The following is a 19952-nucleotide window of genomic DNA, read 5'->3' on the forward strand; positions in this document are numbered from 1 at the left end:
TATGATCAGCTAAACTGTCTTGGAGATTGGCTCTCTTTGCTCGTGGCCTGTTTGAGTCAGGCATTCCCCTCGGTCGACCCAGCTTCACCTGCCTTTGTTATGCTCTGCACGTATAAGCAATATTATAAGATGCAGTCAATGAAATAAAAGATTCTGTGTACAAGAACACAACAGATATTCTTCCCGGATGACCATCTGCAGCCTGGTGCAAATCAGCAGGAGTCCAGAAAATGAGGTCAGTTGGGTTTTGATGCAGGAAAACAGTGGGAAGACATAATAACTCCTGCTGTGCTCTACAATTCTCATGAACTTTGTGAACTCTGTGTTGGTGCAAAATGTTATGTTTCATGCTTCTTAATAGTTAATCTAATAATGAATATTCTGTCATTTCCTCACCTTCATGCTATTCCAAACCTGTGATGTTCCTCTGTGGAACACAAGTGAATGATTTTGAAGAGTTGTACTTTTTGCTCTTTTCGATGCAGTTACAATGAATGATATTAAGGTTTAAAACTTTAAAAACGATGGAAATGTACCATAAAAGTGGCCAGTAAAAATCATGTGCACCATTTCAAGAACTTTTAAGTCATACGATAGCTTTGAGTGATCTTTATGTCTAATTACTGTAGTCTGCTCAAATTTGTACCCAAGTCTTTGGAATTAAGTTGTACAGGTTTGGAAAGATGTTTTGGTGAATAAATGATGACAGAATTCTAATTTTTGAATGAACTATCCCTTTAAAGTGCTTAAATATCTCTCACCATATTTAAATGAAGTCATTTTCATTTTTTCATGTTAACGAGCCTCCTTTATATGTAAATAAGTCTTGTTATAAATTGTGCCTTGTTCAGAAAACTCAACGCGGTTAACATGCCTTTCCACTGGCAGTAATAGCGCAAGGATGTTTCTGTACATTTCCTATTGATCATGACAGCAGCAGTTCATCAAAAGATGTGCAAATGACAGAGAAGAGCATTATAAACTGGCACATATCCAGAAACACAATGTAGTCGAGTACACTTTTGGCATTTTAAAGAGCTGATATTGTCTCAGTAAAGTACAGCAGATTGCGCCAGTCTGCTGCATGGACTGCATAGCACTTCAAAGTGACCCACAAAATGTGTGTTGATAAACAGTGCTATCAGTGGACACAGTTCTTTTTTTTTTATATCCCCCCCACCACCACCTTGGTTTTGCAAGGCCAGTGTCTTCCATTCTTTTTCTCTGACAATCAGGAACCCTGTGAGACTCCAAACTGCTGACACACAGGATGGCATATTGGTCCACAGCATACATACTGAGTGTGGCCCTGTTAAATAGCACCCATGCAGAGAATGAGCTCCCTGCACAGGCCCCTGAGCACCATCTTTCAGCTGAATATATTAAACTAGATATTATTACAATCCCTACATCCTCACCTTATAGAGGAAAATGATAAAGTAGTTAATAAGGAAAGTCAATTTGTATAGGAAAACGGCGTAATTTCTTTCCTTCCTAGACTTAAAAAAAAAAAAAATTATATATGTTTCAACACAGGAGATTATGAGAAATTATGCATGTCATTCTCTCCCACCCCAAGCGCCATAATTAAAATACTTTCTGTTATGCTATCCCCCCACCCCCAGTATTAAAAATCAGCATCATGAAAACAGAACTTGGAAGTAAACAAACCATTCAGCTATGTGCAACCTACCACCACTGGCAGTTTCTGCTGTTTATTTGGAGAAATTAATTGATTACCGCATCATTAAAGATTTTTGAAGACAAACGTTAATCTGCAAGAAATGGCAAGCAGGCCATGTGCATTTCTTAATCGTATAATTAAAAGATGCATCTTAAAAGATGTCTTATTGACATTTACAGTAATAATTCTTGTCAAAGTGTGATTTGAATTACATGAGTGGGTTGTAAAATTGTGACTTCAGCCATCTGTGTGAACAGTAGGCTACAGGTAGCAGTTATTCTCCGCCCGATGTTGGCCAGCCGTCCCACGCCTTTTTTCAAAGCTGTGAAATATTTGTTCAACAAAGTGTGAAATGCGACAACATCTGCTGTGCAATTGCATGTTTAGACCCAGCGAGCCCAACAGTGGCTGTCAGGACAGACTTTCCTCCATACAGGTGTGCAGAGGAGAAGAGTTAATTAGCCAGCAGCTGCAGGCCCCACATCTGGGTACCACTGGCATCCAACGCAGCCGTGTTTCCTTCTCTGATGCGAGAATGATGTTCTCACTGGTTTTTAAGGTATTGTGCACTTGTGCAGTGCCACCACAATCTCAAGAGTGCAAGTACTGGTGGAAACATGCAAACCAGTGTTCTTGTTTACTCTTGGTATTAACATGCGTCTCAGATTGCTACAGTAAATACTGGAGTAAATGGGGTCTGCTGTGTTTTGTGATCTGATGGCATCACTTTACAATTTGTTAACATTATTTGTGCATTAGGTATCATGAACTAACAGCGAGCAACTTTATTTATACAGCTTTTAGTAATCAAGGTTAATGTTCATGAATAAATACACTATTGTTTATATTTAATTCATGTTTGTTATTAATAAATCAAATAATAACACTTTTACAAGTTAATTTATAAATATGCTGTTGTTTCTAGTTAATTCATGTTTGTTATTAATAAATAAAATAAACCTTTTTTTCTAGCTTTGATTAATCAAGTTTAATGTTATTTATAAATTATTTTATTACTTTTAGTTAATATTTGTTGATAATAAATACGAATGATTTCTCCAACTTTGATTAATCAAGGTTAATGGTAATTATTGTTTATAGTTAATATTTGTTGATAATAAAAACGAGAAAAAAGTTACAGCTTTCATTGATCAAAGTTAATGCTAATTTATAAAAAAATATATTATTTAAAGTTAATGTTTGTTGATAAATAAAACTATTTTTCCAGCTTTTATTAATCAAGGTTAATTTATTGTTAATTTATAAATATATTAATGTTCATAGTTAATTGTTGTTCATAATAAGTATATATATTTAAAAAAAAAAAAAAATATTTGTACAGCTTTTAATAATCAAGGTTAATGTTAATTTATAAAAATTCTATTGTTCAGTTAATTCATGAATGCTCATAATAAATCAAATCAAACTATTTTTAGAGCTTTGATTAACCAAGCTAAATGTTGATTAATAATATAGTATTATCACAGTTATTTCATAAAAAAATAACTATGATAATACTAATAAGAATTAAAATAAGAAATATTTAAAAATAATTCATTATGATGCATTCCAGATAACACTGAGTGATCATCTGCTCTTGAAACATAACAAAATCACTTCAGGAAAACATCTCTATCTTCACCATCTATTGACTGACAGAAAACAATGTATGTGTTTAGAAAAATGGCTGTTGTTTGATAAGATTTTCACCGGAGAAGCGTTTGAGATGCCTGTGTAATCTATCTCACCTGACCGCTTGTGATTGGTTCACTCGTGATGTTAACACCAGGTGTAAACAGGACCACAGAGATCTGTGAGAGGCTTATGTTTCTTGTTCTTTGTGTTGTTTTCCGTCTGAGTGCTCTGTGATCAGTAGAAGCATGAGAGCGTGTTGACTGATCATCCAGAGTTCCCTCGTGTTCCCTCTCGTTCATTCAGTGCAGAAGACAAAAGAGGCAAGAAACCAATGCTATGGACGAGTCTGGCTCAGAACCCAACCTCCATCCCATGATTAATGACCCTCCCCTTTCTGCTCATCTCACTCTGTCTCTGTCAAGAGTCAAGTGAGCTGAAGACAATAATAAACAGTGCAAAAACAAACAGATCCACTGTCCGCTCTCTCCACACCTGCACACACCAACCTGGAGTATAGAATAGTGCACGTACACGCACATACACAGAGCGAGCGTCCTTTGAATGCATCGTCTTTGAAGATTCAGTCTTTGATTTCCAGGCTCAAGGTCAATTTCCAGTAAAAGTGCTTAATCTTTCATTGAAAGAGTCTCATTCATGAGCCATTGTTCATAGCGTAGCACAGATGGAACCACTGAAAAGACTAGGTTGATTTCAGTGCTGTGCTTTTTGCAGAATTTGTTTAAATGTTTCTCATTTTTTGGCACATTTTGCATTTATCTGTGAAATATAGGGTCAATTTAGGATGCGCACACACACCATTTGTCTTGTTTTCATGCAGTGGTTTGGGCAGTGCAGAGACCTGTGACTTTATTTAGTAGCTCTGTCTCACTCAGCCCTCCCCAGAGTGCGTCTCTTCACACTGTCACATCCTTCTCTGCCGGGCACTCAGGAAGTGCCATGGTCAATCAACCCGGAGACCCTGCTGATGGCCGCACTCTGGAGCTGGATAGGCGGGGTGTGTGTTGCCACTGCCCCACATCACTGCATGCTCACACTAAACTCACTGCTTGGGCCAACACTTAGCCCATCGATAGGAAATCCAGCTGAGAACATTACATGATTATAGATCTGCACATCTCAGCTGATTTTAGAAACATTTGTGAGCACAGATCATGCCTTTGTAAGGACGAAAATAGACATCTTAGAAGCCTCTTGCAGTTGTTTGATAACTAAGTCTTCCTGTTGTCCTGTTTGAAAAATGTGTGCACACAGTGTATTGGTATCATTTTGGTTATCTGCTGATATTAAGATATTTGTATTTTACTACTGAAAATTAGTTTTGCTGTCATCTTATTGAATAATTGTAAAATGCAGTCTGTTGCAAACCTAGTGTTATTTTAGAGTCACTGAGATTAATTATTTTTATGTCTATATAGTTTAATTTTATTTTATTTCAGTTTTAGTTATTTTAGTGCATCAAGTTAAAATAAATGATGAAATGTTGCCTTGCTAACTAGCTGAAATAAAATAATATACTTTTTTTTTTTTTTTAGTTTTAGGTAAATAACCCTATATAATTATAAGTATAATAATAATTAGTATAATAACCCTGCAAAGCTCAAAATGAATGTACATTTTTCATACTTTATATTATAATTTTGTTATTCCTAATTACTGAAAAAAATATTTGTTTGAGTTTTTTAGTGTTGTATTTTTAATTTATTTAGACAAATAGTGTAGAAAATTGATATAGCGATGACTGTATAAGTCATCAGCCATAACAAAAAATAATCAGTGTTTAGTTATCAATTTTATTTATGAATATGAAAATAAATAAATAATAAATGGTTTATATATAATAAGTTATATATTTTTTAATTTTTTAAGTTTTTTGTGTGTGTGTGTGTGTGTATATATATATGTATATATGTGTTTGTTTTGTTTTATATATATATAGAAATATATAGTATTTCATTAATAAAACACATATATATATAATATATATTTCTTACAAATATTATAAATTAGTAAATATGAAATAAATATGATTTGGCCCATACCCCAAAATCACATTTATTGCTGCATCATTTCAAAGTATTTGAAATAATTTCTCTAATATTGACCACACTTGCCTTCATTTTACAATTTTTAACTTCATACGACACTAGGCATAGATTCCAAGCCATTTTTTCTTGGTCTTTAAAGGATTAAGCAAATAAGACCCTTTAGAGTCACTGAAAAGAAAATGATTTCAGACCGTAGCACTGTAGAGCTTCTGCCTCTTAAGTTTGCACTTGTATCCTTCTAATATAGGACCTCAGTACTTTGTGTAACTTTCGAAATTGGGTCGATCGGATTGTATAAGGTACTTTTGGTCTCCCACACTGCCTTTGAATTGTGTTTTTGACAAATCAGGTGCATTGTGTCAGGTTCACTGTGCGTTGTGTTGAATTCAGGGATAAAGATGTTAGAAACGAGAGCACTCGCATTCCTGAGAGTCCACTTTATCTCCATAATTGGCTCAGTAACGGGGAAAAAAACTGTTTGCGTTCTTGATAGAACAGACTGTATTCACATACACCTGCAGCTTTAAGCCTGGGAAGAAAGAAGCCTGTAGGCGGTATTCTTTAACCTACCTCGTTACGGCTGTGATCGAGTGGCCCGCGGAGAGGAGACACCTCTTCGTTTTGACCTAACTGAGGCATGTGTTCCTATGCCCCCCTGAGAAACTGACCACCTTGTTTGGGATGTGTTTACTTTACCTGTGGCATTAAATGCTCTTTGTCTTTTGTTTGCGCAACACTTTTTAAGCAAGCTCGTTAAGCAGGTCACACATGCGCGTTAAACATCGTCAGTTAACGTAGTAGCACAAACTCGCAATCTATCAGGGAGAAAGCGCAATCCTGTAGCCATCGTCTGGAGCTTTCCCTCGAGGCCTGCGTGCACAGGGCCCGAATGCGCCAGAGAGTGGGCGGCAGCCTTACAAAAACACGTCGTTATTGCTCCCCTCACCTTCAGCCCGCAGCAGAACTGCTGACATTCTGATGTGTGGTTACACATGACGGCTGATATCATCACGGGCTCATTAGCGCAACATGCTTCATTTGAAATGAGCCAGACGTCGGCAATGAGAACCGAGTCATGAGAGAGACACAAACCGAGGGAAGACGCTGCGCACGGTTAGGTGTTTTTTATGACAAAGATTGGAATAAAAGGGCCGATGTTGATGATGAGTAATGCGGTGACTTTCCGAATGTGCAGATGTGACTGCTCGGTAATTATGTTTGACTGAGTTTTTTGCGGATTATAGCTGCCAGCTATGCAAGGACAAAGAGCACTGACTCAGTGGGATTAGAACTACATCATGTAAGGACGTCCACCCAAGTGTAACAAAAACCTCATTAACATCTCACGGAAACACTATTTTAATTAGCTGCATTTTATTCTCTTTAAATCCTTTATACATGCACAAGAGGGTTTCTGGGGACCCTCGGCTTCTACGTGCATTTTTCCCCCACTGTGTAGTCACTGTTGGTGCAGTTTAACGTGTCCTCTGAGATTTAAGTTTAAACCAAACCAGGAAAACAGGCGAGGAGTTGTTTACCAACTGAGTTAAGCTATATATAAGAAGCACCTCGGGCCCCTTGACATATTCTTAATTGAATCTTCTCGACTCGTTTAATGAGAAAGAAAGACAGAGTCTATCAGGCTGGGATCCCTATGTAATGCATGGCTAATGTTCTAAAACAATCTAGAGCCTGAAAACCAATGTTTATATGATGAGTAACCCAGCTGTTTGCCACAATGACTGCCATCTAGTGTTGGGAACAGAAACCCGGTTTCATATTCAAATTCAGAAATTAGTGATTTTCATGACGTCATACGAACGACAAACGATGAACGAATGGATCTTGTGTGATAGCTCGTTTTGGTAAAACAGAAATATATAGTGCAACCAGCGCAATTCAGATTCCTAAACAAACACAAATGGGTTTTTTTTTTTGCAGCAAAGAACAATATGTGACCCTGGACCACAAAACCAGTCATAAGGGTCAGTTTTCTGAAATTGAGATTTATACATCATCTGAAAGCTAATTAAATAAGCTTTCCATTGATGCATTGTTTGTTAGGACAATGATTGGCTGAGATACAACTATTTGAAAATATGCAATCTGATCCAAAAAAATAAAAATAAATAAATAAATAAATATTGAGAAAGTCTTTAAAGCCTTTAAAGTGGTCCAAATTTGTTAATTTGGCAGTGCTTATTAATGTATATTAAATATGTTTTGTTATGTTTTTTTTTGTTTATTTTAGGAATATTTTTTTAATATATTTTTTTAATTATTTTTATTTTGTTTTGTGGTGTTTAAGTGGAATTCAATAATTTAATAATTTTGACCCATACAATTTATTTTTGGCTATTGCTACAAATATACACTTGCTACTTAAGACTGGATTTGTGGGTCCAGGGTCCTCTAAAGAACTTGTTTTTACAATATGAAGAACATTTTATGGAATCCATTAGAACATTTCAGAACAATGAACATTTCATGAAACCACTGATTTTTAGTGAATGCTAAATGGATACAGTAGCATGACCAGTGTAGTTCATTTCCTGTACAAGTGACTAACATGATCTGAACCTTTTTGTGAATCAAACAAATACAGCAGGAACAGTGTAGTCCAATTGATTTTTGAATAAATGACCCAAAATTTGAGTTTGAATTATATATATATATATATATATATATATATATATAATATATATATATATATATATATATATATATATATATATATATATACACACACACAAACTGTTTATAATATTTAATTTATATATAATAATAAATGGGACATCCTATGGAAAGCATACATTGTCACAGCTAACTAAAAGCACTAGTTAACATTTCAAAAGTTGTTGTGCACAAACATAATCAAAACTGACACTGAATAGTCAATCCAGCCTAGTTTAAACTCTAAAGTTCCATCTAGGTCCAGTAACAATGCAGCAAAAAAAAAAAAAAAAAAACCCTAGTGAAATTCAGCCCACCTTTCTTTTTACAGTTACTGACTGTTGTTTTTATCATGTTTTTAGATGATCAGTTTCCCACCTTTCTTTTTACAGTTACTGACTGTTGTTTTTATCATGTTTTTAGATGATCAGTTTTGTCATATATATATTGTTTTTCTTAAAAGAGAAGAAAAACTGAAGTTTGAGTAAACACTAAATGAGTAATGAGAAATTGTCATGACTATATATGGAACTATATTAATACCTATTATATAATTCCTAAATCGTACTAAATGAGTAAGAAAAATTGGAACTATAATAATTAAATTCCTTATAATTCCCATTCCTAGTGCCATCTACTGTACCTGTAAACTGTAATTTTTGTGGCAGTAATATAAACAATTTAATACATACAGTGCTGCCCACTAATATTGGCACCCTTGGTAAACATGAGCAAAGGCATCTGAGAAAAAATAGATCTTAAAATGTATCTTTTTGATCTTTCATTCAAAAAATTCACAAAATTCTAAACTTTCATTGAAGTAAAACAATGGAAAGTGGGGGAAACTCACATTATGAAATAAATGTTTTTCTCCAATGCATGTTGACAACCATTATTGGCACCCCTAGAAGTTCTTATAAATAAAATATCCATGAAGTATATTCCTATTCATATTTACAATTTTTTATTAAGCACACCATGGTGATTATGAACATGAAATTGTCCAGACATGACTTCCGGTTCCACATGATTATGAATATGAGGAACACAAAGGCCAAATTCCCTTAATTATCCATCACAAGGAGTAAACCCAAAGAATATAGCTCTGATGTGCAGAACAAGATTGTTGAGAAAATAGCTAGAGCACTGGAAATCCCAATTTCCTCCATGAGGGCAATAATTAAGAATTTCCAATCAACTAAAGATATAACAAATCTGCCTGGAAGAGGAAATGTGTCTATATCGTCCTAATGCATGGTGAGGAGGAGAGTTTGAGTGGCTAAAGACTCTCCAAGGATCACAGCTGGAGAATTTCAGAGAGTAGTTGAAGCTTGGGGTCAGAAAGCCATAAAAACATCACCCCTCACCACGTGTTGTTCAGGATAGTTTCAAGTAAAAAATAAACCCTTGCTCATCCAAAAACAAACTCTAGCATACTCAGTTGCCAGACACAACTGGAACTTCAAATGGGACTGGTTTCTGTGGTCATGATGAAACATAAAAAAAAGAGTTTTTTGGCAGCAAACCCACCAAATGGCTTTAGTACAAACAGGGATAAAAAGTACCCCATGCCCACGGTTAAATATACTGCTGGATCTTTAATGTTGTGGGCCTGTTTTTCTGCTGGAGGTCCTGGAAATCTTGTTCAGATACATGGCATCATGTATTTGATCAAATACCAACAGATAAAAATCTAAACCTGACTGACTCTGTAAGAAATCTTATAATGAACCATGTTTAAATCTTCCATCAGGACAATGATCCAAAAACAAACATCAAAATCAACACAAAAATGTGTCACTGAGCATAAAATGAAGCTTCTGTCATGGCCATCCCAGTCCTCTGACCTGAACCCTGTAGAAAATGAGTGGGGTGAACTGAAGAGAAGAATGGAGCTGTGAATCTGAATGATCTGGAGGGATTCTGGATGAAGGAATAGTGTCTGATCTCTTGTCAGGTGTTTTCCAAACTCTTCAGGCATTAAAGGAGAAAACTCAGAACTGTTATCTTGGGAAAAGGACGTTGCAATAATTGGGTGCCAATAACTGTGGCTAACGTGTACTAGAGAAAAACATTTATTTCATAATGTGAGTTCCCCCCACTTTCCATTGTTTTACTTCAATGAAAGGTTAGAATTTTGTCAATTATTTGAATGAAAGATCAAAAGGATAAACAAGGCAGATTTATTTTCACAGCCACCTTTGCTCACCAAGAGTGCCAGTATTAGTTGGCAGCACTGTATATCAGATCATCAGCCACGTCTATCCTGCTCTAATTCCTTTTGTCTGTACAGATCAGCAGGCTCCATTGATTTGACACTGTCATTAACTCAATCTAAGCATATCACCGTTCAGTGCAGTTTGGTTTGTAGATGTAGGTTATTTGAGGACAGCGGGACTTCGAGCGCTCCTGGTTTAAGAATCAAAGCACTTTTTAGAAGCTGCGGAATGAATTTTTCACACTGGTCTCACTTCACTGGATTCCAGCAGCACACTAGTAGGTGGTGCCAGGGATGGTGGTGGGGGGTTTGCGACTGAAGGAAGTGGAGAGTGGGTCAGAGTTTGCTGTGGCTGTAGGAGACACTGGAGAACATGTCAATCTGAGGCAGACGGCACTGGCACAGAACTGATTGCCATTCTGAAACAGAATCAAACAAAACACGAATGTCGAGTGTTATTTTTTGGTTCTTAGGTTGTGAAATATACTTTATATACACACACACACACACACACACACACACACACACACACACACACACACACACACACACACACACACACACACACACACACACACACACACATATATATATACATTGAGATAAATGTATGTGATAATTATTTATTGGTTAATTTTTTATCCTCACCAAGGCTGCATTTATTTTATCCAAAATACAGTAAAAAGTAAAATTGTCAAAATACCATTACAGAAAAAATATATTTTATATTTTAAAATGTAATTTATTAATGTTAAGACAAAGCTGACTTTTCACCAACCATAACTCCTGTTTTCAGTTTAACCAGATTCTACAGAAATAATTCTAATATGCTGATTTGGTGCTCAAGAAACATCTCGTATTATTACTCATTTTAAGTTTTTTATTTTAATTATTTAATTAATTCATTCATAATTTTTTTGCTGCTTAATATTTTGTTGTAAACTAAGTATGATTAACTATTTTATAATAAAAGAAATTGTATTCAGAAAGGATGCATTTATTTTTTTATTAGACCAGTATAGGTTAAATTTATCAAAAGTGTATAATTTTATTCAACCAGTATAGGTTAAAAAATATCATGATTTCAAACAAAAAAAAAAAAAAAAACGCTAAAACTGATTGACATTGATTATAAAATCCCTTTATTAATAATTGAGTACCAATGATAAATAACCAAATCAGCATATTAGATTGATTTATGAAGGATCATGTGACACTGAAGACTGGAGTAATGACTGCTGAGAATTCAGCTTTGCTATCACAGGAATAAATACAAATAAAATATATATTTAAATAGATAAAGGTTATTTTAAATTGTAATAATATTTCACAATGTCACTGTCTTTACTGTATTTTTTTATAAAGTAAATGCAGCCTTGGTGATAATAAGAGACTTCTTTCACAAACATAAAATAATAATTATTTCAAACTTTTGAGTGATAAAGTTAATAATTTAATATTATATAAATAAAATAATTGTATTAACAATGAATTAAAAATTAAATACTTGTATTTCAGACAAACAGGGAAAATAAAATGTCTGGTACAAACAGAAACAACTAAAAATGCATTGGGATCCGGAAGAAATGGATGCTACCAGTGTAGACAGAGTCACTGATTACAATGGGAGCGGTTTTGTTTTGAGAATGGTAGCTGTTTTGTTTTGTAGGAGGTGTGTCTCGTGTTGCTGCAGACACGAAGGCTGCTTTGGGAAAAAAATATAAATAAAAATCTGTGCCCCCTTCAGTAGAAACTAGCTTGCAGCCATCCGCATGGGAGCTGATGTCAGGGAGCTGTCACGGAAAATGCAGCAGAGCACAAATAACATACATGTGTATAATCCTCACATCCTTTTCTGGATGAGCTGCTTCTGCCGTGATAGCAGACTTTCAAATGGCAAAATATCAGAGCAAATCAAATCAGTGTTGCTTACAAAACAGAAGGTTGTTTGGGTTTGTTATAACCTGCGACTATTAACCGGTTAACATAATGACAATTTTCTTCACCAGATTATCGAATTGTACTTCGTGAATGGTTGTCTGCTCGCCTGCAAGTTCACGCGCATGCTTCCCTTCCTCGTACCTCAGCCGAGAGTGGCTCTATTTTTATTTTCATCTGTCTTTAGTTTTGTTTTTGGCTGGCATATTGTTCTTTATTATGCTAATGTGTGGGTATTGTATCACAAAGTAATTGTACATTGCGTTCTTGTGTGGCAACATCTTTTGTGTGGATGTGTGTGAGTATGTGCAGGCATGTTCAGCCTTCAGGTTGAAACAAGCTCCTGTCTTTAACCAACACATTTTTTGCGGTTTCTTTTTCTTTGAAATTAAGATTTTTTGAGAGTAATGTCCATCAAAACCAGATGGTATAAGATCGATTAGATATGTTTGGGTATGTGTACTAATTATTATAGTTTGGTGTTAAACGAGTGGCGCACCAATGCTTGGACACACTAAGCGACCAGATCACATGGCAGGTCATGATGGGTCAGGGTTTAGCTGGTTAGCATGGTTTAGTTAGTCTTCTGGTAGATGCTGCATCATTCTGCAGAAAAAAAAAAGTTGCTTTCCATTGGAAGCTGTTAAACAATAGCCATTTATTCAGGGTCCATTCATGTATTTAGATATTTCATTTCATTTCATTTCAAGTACTATATTGCTAAAAATCCGTTATATGTTAAAAAGATGTTTTACCAATGACACATTTTTTGAGGGCTTTTAAAAGTTTGAAATGTATTGATATTTTATTGATTATTTGTAATTGTACAATTGTCATTGATATTATGATGATGATGATTATTATTATTATTATTATTATATAAAAAAAAAACGGATAAAAATAAAACATAAAAAATTAAATTAGGCTAAAAGCAAATTCTGTACCACCAATTCCAAACTGAAAACACACAAACAAACACACAAACTATTTTAAACAATTTCTCCTAGAAATTGCTGGTAAATTTCACAAATAATTACAAAGAAACAGCAAGTAACGTTAGACATGAAATTTTGAAGTAGAAAGACTGAAATAGTATTTTCTATGTTTTAGAACTTAGAAAATTCATTTTAACAGTACATAAAATTGCTTCTGTAGAATAAAAGTGATTTTGATTAAATCCTTATAAATACCGCTGAATAATGTCCAGTCAAAAACTGAAATAGGTCACTGGCTTTTTTTCTTGCGCTTACAGAACTGCGTCACTGAGGACTGTCTGTACAAAATGACAGTTGTGAAGTGGGCCCCTTGAGGACGTTGTGTGAATCGTGTCACCTCAGATTCTGTATTGTGCAAAACAATATAAAGGTCAACCATATAAAAGCACAAGCAAATGAACATTTCAGCAATCAACACTTTAGATTGCTTACCTTGCCATAAACCAGATAACACCTAACACCAAGCTGGAAATACTCAGGTGAAAGCCTTTTTTTTTTTGCAGGTTTCTCTTTTACTCTATTCTGTACAGTAAGTTTGAGCTCTGCTGAGGTGCCTATCTTTGTGTACACCCTGAAGCTGAGGCGCTTGACAGTTCATTAAAGAATCCTGAGATCGTCTGTCCTTATTTTTGGAAGGCATGTTGGAGGAGAGGGATTGTGCGAGCTGCCAGAAAAGCGACGAGGGGCGGACACAGGGAGCTAAAGTGGAGCTTTTCTCAGTGCTGGCATTGTATTTCCAAGGGCTTCAAAGCTGTCTGCCCCAAAGCTGCTGGCTCTTGAAACACTTTGGAGAACAGATACCTTGATCAAGCGATTGAGAAGACAGATTTGCGTGGAATGGAAGCTGTTTACACCTGAGGGCGCTGCTTTTGTCTTTTTGCAGGAAAAAAATGCAGTTAATATGGAATTAAATTAAGCATTGTACAATCACTGGTCAGATTCACAAGCTGGTAATGCGGCATCAGCTTGGTTAATTGGAAAGCTAGTCACACAAGTTTGGATTTAAATACCACAAAATATCTTTCAGGTAGTAGGGTGTTGTTAAAAATGGAGGATGTGTGGGATTCTTAACAAGAGAACTTTTATTCTTCTTGAGCACTGGAAGAAAGAACTGGAGTACAGACTGTACAACTGTAGCAATAACTGTCCCAGGAGAATGACTGTTAAAGGTGTGTTAAGGTGAGAGAGAACAGTCTCGGTTAGATGCAGTTCAAATGCGCCGCAGACCTGGGGTACAAAGAAAGGTGAGAGACTCCGAAAAAGACACAGAACAAATGTTCAGTGCTGAATTCATGCTGGTACAAGGGCAATGAAATGAATAGTTCTGTTTGGGCAAGGTAGAGGGCTGACCCAAGCCTGCCTGCTGCCTCAGGCCACTACACTGTTTGAAAACCCTCATATTTTTCTCCGTCAGCATCATCGATGACCTCCAGCATGGTGTCCATCCAGGAGTGCTCTCTCTCTCTCTTGAAGAGGAGGAGGAGAGAGAGGGTGGACTGTGTTTGGTGCAATGACATGCAGACATGAGCAAGTCTATGTAGCAGAGTCCAAGTCAATTCTCAAATATTTTTGGTTTCCAAATACATTTTATATACAGTATACATTTAAATATGCTGTGGGTTAGGTTTATAAACCAGTTTGTTCAATATATTTTCAAAAAACGTATATCTAAGGACTAGCTTTATTGATTTATTAAATAAAATATTAAGTAAAAAAAAGAGATTTTACTTTTATGACAATATTTTATCAATATGATGCACTTTTTAAAATGAACATTTTATTCCTTATTCAAGTTGGCAAGGAATCTAAAGAGAGAGAGAAAAAAGTTCTACCAAAAATCAGTTTCTTTCTGTTAATAGGCATATTATAGGAAATGTCTCTTGAAAATGAATTATTAACTATGATAATTGCCATTTGTTTTCCCACACACTAAGCCACGCCCCCAAATATCATGTGTTGATTATATATATATATATATATATATATAATTATATATATATATATATATATATATATAAACTGTGTGTATATATATATATATATAAACTGTGTGTATATATATATATATATATATAATATATATATAATATATATATATATACTGTGTGTGTGTGTGTATATATATATATATATATATGTCTTACATTATCTTTCATAATAGCCTTTTTAATCAAGGACACATTAAATTGATCAAAAGTGACAGTAAAGGGATTCATAATGTTGCAAAATATTTCTGTTTCATATAAATGCTGTTTATTTTAAACTTTCTATTCATCAGAGAATTCTGAAAAAAATATATATATATATTATAGTTTCCACAGAAATATGAAGCAGATCAACTGTTTTCAACATTGACATTGATATGAAATGTTTCTTGAATGCCACATTAGCAAATTTTGAAAGAACTTGTGATACTGAAAACTATATTTTTGTCTGAGCATCATAGTTCTGGCATCACAGAAATAAATTACATTTTGAAATGTATTAAAACAGAAAGTTATTTTAAATTCTAAAAACATTTCTTCTTGTGTACGACTATCAGTAAGTGCAGTTACAAGGCAATCTTTAGTCCAGTTTCTTTTTTGTGATTTAACCAATGGCTGGATCTTGGGTTGTTCATTGGTGGGTTCTAAAGCTCTATCACCGCTCTGACTGCAGTTACAGGAAGAGAAAGCATCACAAAATGCCTCCTGTTTAACATGAGTTCATGTTTTGATTATGGCTTTAACACAACATCAGTATTTGGCATGCGTCATGGTGCTTTTTGATAGCGGTGCATATCTAGTAATTCTCTGCATCTCACAGTTCCTTTTCATCTCTGCATTCTTTTCTTCAGAATCCTGTTCAGACAAGAAGAAATGCTGCCAGTTGAAGCCTAGTCTCTGATAGCAGTGGAGAACAACCAGTCTACTTCCCGGAAGAATACAAGACTTCTCTGATCTGGTAAGCACAAGCAAGAAAACTCAAGTTCATTTCCATAGTATAGTCTTGAACAGAACTAACTGTTGAGGGAGTGTTGCATAGTATTTTTTATGTTATTTATATAATTAATTCTACTTGATGTTGTACTTGCCTTTTTCCAGAGGTATTTATCATGTTTATATACCATGTTTCCTCTTTTTTTCCCCCACTTTTTACACCTTGTAAAACATCAGTTGCAGCTGAATAGCACACTAAACATCATTACAAATAAATAACTTAACTAATAATTCATAGTTTAGTAATCTTCAAATTTCCAGATGCTATAAACATGCCTTTATAGTATAATTTAATTCAAACACACATAAGAAGAGTGTATTTCACAGTTGCATTGGTTGTTTCTCTATAAGCTTTAGGAAACTCTTGGATAGGGACTAACTTTTTTTTTTTGGGATCTTGCTATCAGGTCTCCAGTGGACAACACTGGGTTTGATCACTGCTTTCATCACATAGCAGAAACACTTTCAGTGTTTGTTTAAGTACTTTTTTTAATATTATGAGGAGCTTGTTTTATTATTGTAGGTATTATGTTAGGAACTGGCTGCAATTCCTGTTTTCCTCCCCTCCAATTCTAAATCTGTTCTCATTTTAAGTAAATACGGACTCCAATCTCCACTTGCTCCAGTCACCCTAGGAATGAATGTGCCCAAGGGGATGCTAGTTTCCCATTCAGCCCGAGTATGCAGGGTGGGGGGTGTGGAGAGAAGTGTCTGTAAGTGCACTTGAGCTACTGAACTCACGCAGTGCGACAGTCAAGTGCACAACCAGCTAAAAGCCGCTTGCAGTGAAAAGATTGTATTGGAATGTTTGTCTCTGAGTATGTTTGTTTGTATGTATTAGTTTATTTTAGATTCGTTTATTGTAGTATAATCCTTTTATTACAAACTGTCATCCTTTGCATGAGTGCTTGATGGAAACAACAGATTGTGGGGGAAGGGTTGGCTACGTGTCTGGAGTAGAACGGAAGATGGGAATGGAGGAGGTCATTAGCATTCCAAGAAAGTGTTGGCGTCTGGTGGAGCAGAGCCATGCTTCGCTGCCTGGCACAATAGGGCAACACGGTGGCCATTAAGGCAGAGGGGTTTGGGGGTTAGGGCCCATGGAGGGCACTGCCACCCCCTGCATGGGTGCAATGAGAGGCCTAGGGCAGGTGGTCTATCAAGGACAGTGGGCTGGAAGGCCAGGACAAATTGGTATAGGGAGGCTCATTTCCCAAACTCAGCATGAGGGACTGCACAGCAACTCCATGAGAGTGAAAAGGGGGGAAAAAAATGAAAGACTCTCAAAGGCACTGGCATATGAGTGATGGACTTGCCAAGAGGTCGGTCAGGGGAGTGTGGGGTAAGATGTGTCAGTGGGTAAAAGTTGTGTTGACCCTTTATTTTGTGCCACATTACTATATATTGGTTTTGGATCATTATTTGAAAAGTATGGAAAACTTTTAGCAAAAATTTATTTTCTATTTTAAACATTTTATATGTTATACCCTTTCTTATGTAACAAAGCAGCAATATTGTGAAATATTTTTTTTATTATTTTATATTTTATTTTAAATTGAATTTTTTTTTTTTTATTTTATTTTATTTTGGAGGTGTTATGTTGTTTTTTTTTAGATATTTTTTTTGTGTATTTGGTGTAACAGAATATGTTGACATGCTTTAATGTTCAAAAAAACTTTTTCAAATACTGTACATTATTGTAGGTCCTCTATGCCCTGCCTCTCAAATGCACCGTTTTCTACAAAGTCCCTCCTTCTGACAAGCGCAGTCTGCTCTGATTGACCAACTGACCCAGTGCATTGTGACTTTCACCACCGAACACCAAGCACTCGTCGGAAATGTGTCGACTCTTTTTTTTATAATGAGGTTCTTATTTTATTTTTATTGTTGTTTGTTTTTTGTAGTAGTTTTTTTGAAGGTGTGGTGGTTTATTTATGTTTTTACTAATTTCTGAATTTTTCATCAACGATCTGACAGTGTCATAACAGCTTAGTAGTTTTTTTTTGTTATTTTAATAGTCGTTATTCAGTGGCTCTGTTATAGACATGTTTTTTTCTCATATCTTTCGATAGTAGATATCTTGAAATAAAATTAGAAACAGTTTTTACTTACGTTTAATTTCTCCTTGCCTAGAGGCCAAAAGGTGGCACATCACATAAATATTGCTCTGTTCCCCTACCACACGATAACAAAAAAAAAGATTGCAAAAATAAATAAATAAAAATAAAAAATGCACACTAACAGCCAATCAGAAAATATTTGATGTCTAATATACAGTTAAATGGAACAAAATATAGAGCCATGGAAATTCCACTATGCACAGTGACTGTCAAACTGTCCTTTAACTTGTCGCTTGTCGTACATGACTCATATTTTATCCTTACCATGTCTCATTCACAGCTGGTTGGGTACAAAACTGAGATTAACAAGAAAGAGAGCTTTTGTGGCATTGTGTGTGGTTAGGGCAAGCTGTTAGTCATTGATTCTATTAGTAGGCCGAATTGCAGCTCGGTTTTTTCTCTCTCAGTCCATACATGTATCACATGAGTCATATGCCAGCTTACATATGATTTAGGGAAAGAGTTTTAGTTAAGTGTGTATTTCTCATACATCCTCGCCAAGCGACGACACATGCCCCCCATGCATCAACGCAAGAGTTTCAGTGAATGACATTTATTCATCTTTCTCAGACCTGTCAGCCTGTTTCTAAAGGCTGTTAAAGTAAAATCCATCAGAACTGCTGCAGTTCAGCGAGCTCAAAGCCATTCTGGATGAGGTAGCCATGAGAATGTGGCATTTAAGGGGATAGTTGGGTCTCAAAACAGCATCGACCAAACAGACGAGAGGCTCGATTGCTACATATTGTCTCCCTGTTTGTTGAAAAGGGTAATAAAATAAACATATTGGGTGAAATGCCCATGAGTGATGTTTTATATATTTATTTATTTATTGACACTGAGTTCATAAAATCCAGCGTGTGACAACTTTATTAACCTAGCGGAGATTTATTTTGAAAACTTTTTTTTTTTTACTTAAATACTTTCTATTTTTTCATTTTTTGCCGAAGGACAAGCATGCTCTCAATCTTTTGTCAGAGGATTATTTTTCTGCATGACACTTTTGATAAGAGGATGGATGGGTGTAAATCTCAGCTCTGTTGTTGGGGGGAGTATGACCTGTCATTCACTACATAGATTACATACCTGTGCCGGCGGAGATTGAACTCAACTTGTTCTTGAGAATTTTTATCCTTCCTACCTCAGCCGATCGTCTCCTTGTAAATTGCCTCTCTTTGATTGCTAGCCCACAAAGTGAGTTTGCTATGTTTTGCCTGTTATCATTTGTTTGCTGAATATGCCATCTAGTGCATGAAAACACTGACACAACTCATGAAAAGATATGTTTGTTAACTCACTAGATCTTTCTGTATTTTCTCTGTCGCTCCTTGAGGGTCCTTCAGGGCATGCTGCTCCAGAAATGTGCGTCTCTTCAAAGCGCTTTGCTACAAAGTCCTTCTGTCATCAAGCTTGTGTTTGCTACCTGTAGAAAGTTGATGTAGTGTTTGTTTGCTTACATTCTTGTTCTCTTACACCGATTCTAAATACACAGGTTTAGTTTTGTTTAATAGTTCATATTTTAAGTCATTTATAAGCATCCTGCACACCTTTGTTTGAAATACTTCATGTCTGTCCCTCTGTATAACCCCAGGTCAGTGGTCTTGTCTTTGGTTAATTCCTTCTTGTCGCATGTCGTGTTCAGACATTA

General features: G+C 35.5%; 1 protein-coding gene across 11 annotated transcripts in view; it reads left to right on the plus strand.

Moving 5' to 3' along the window:
* Positions 1-19952, plus strand: part of LOC109084702 (RNA binding protein fox-1 homolog 3-like) — a 384371-nt gene that overhangs the window by 46799 nt on the left and 317620 nt on the right. For all 11 annotated transcript variants that reach the window (XM_042735826.1, XM_042735823.1, XM_042735822.1 and 8 more), the window contains exon 2: positions 16046-16152. The gene's annotated coding sequence lies outside the window, so the exon portion shown is untranslated. The remainder of the gene's footprint in view (positions 1-16045; positions 16153-19952) is intronic.

Source organism: Cyprinus carpio, chromosome B12 (genome assembly GCF_018340385.1).
Source record: "Cyprinus carpio isolate SPL01 chromosome B12, ASM1834038v1, whole genome shotgun sequence".
Taxonomy (NCBI): Eukaryota; Metazoa; Chordata; class Actinopteri; order Cypriniformes; family Cyprinidae; genus Cyprinus; species Cyprinus carpio.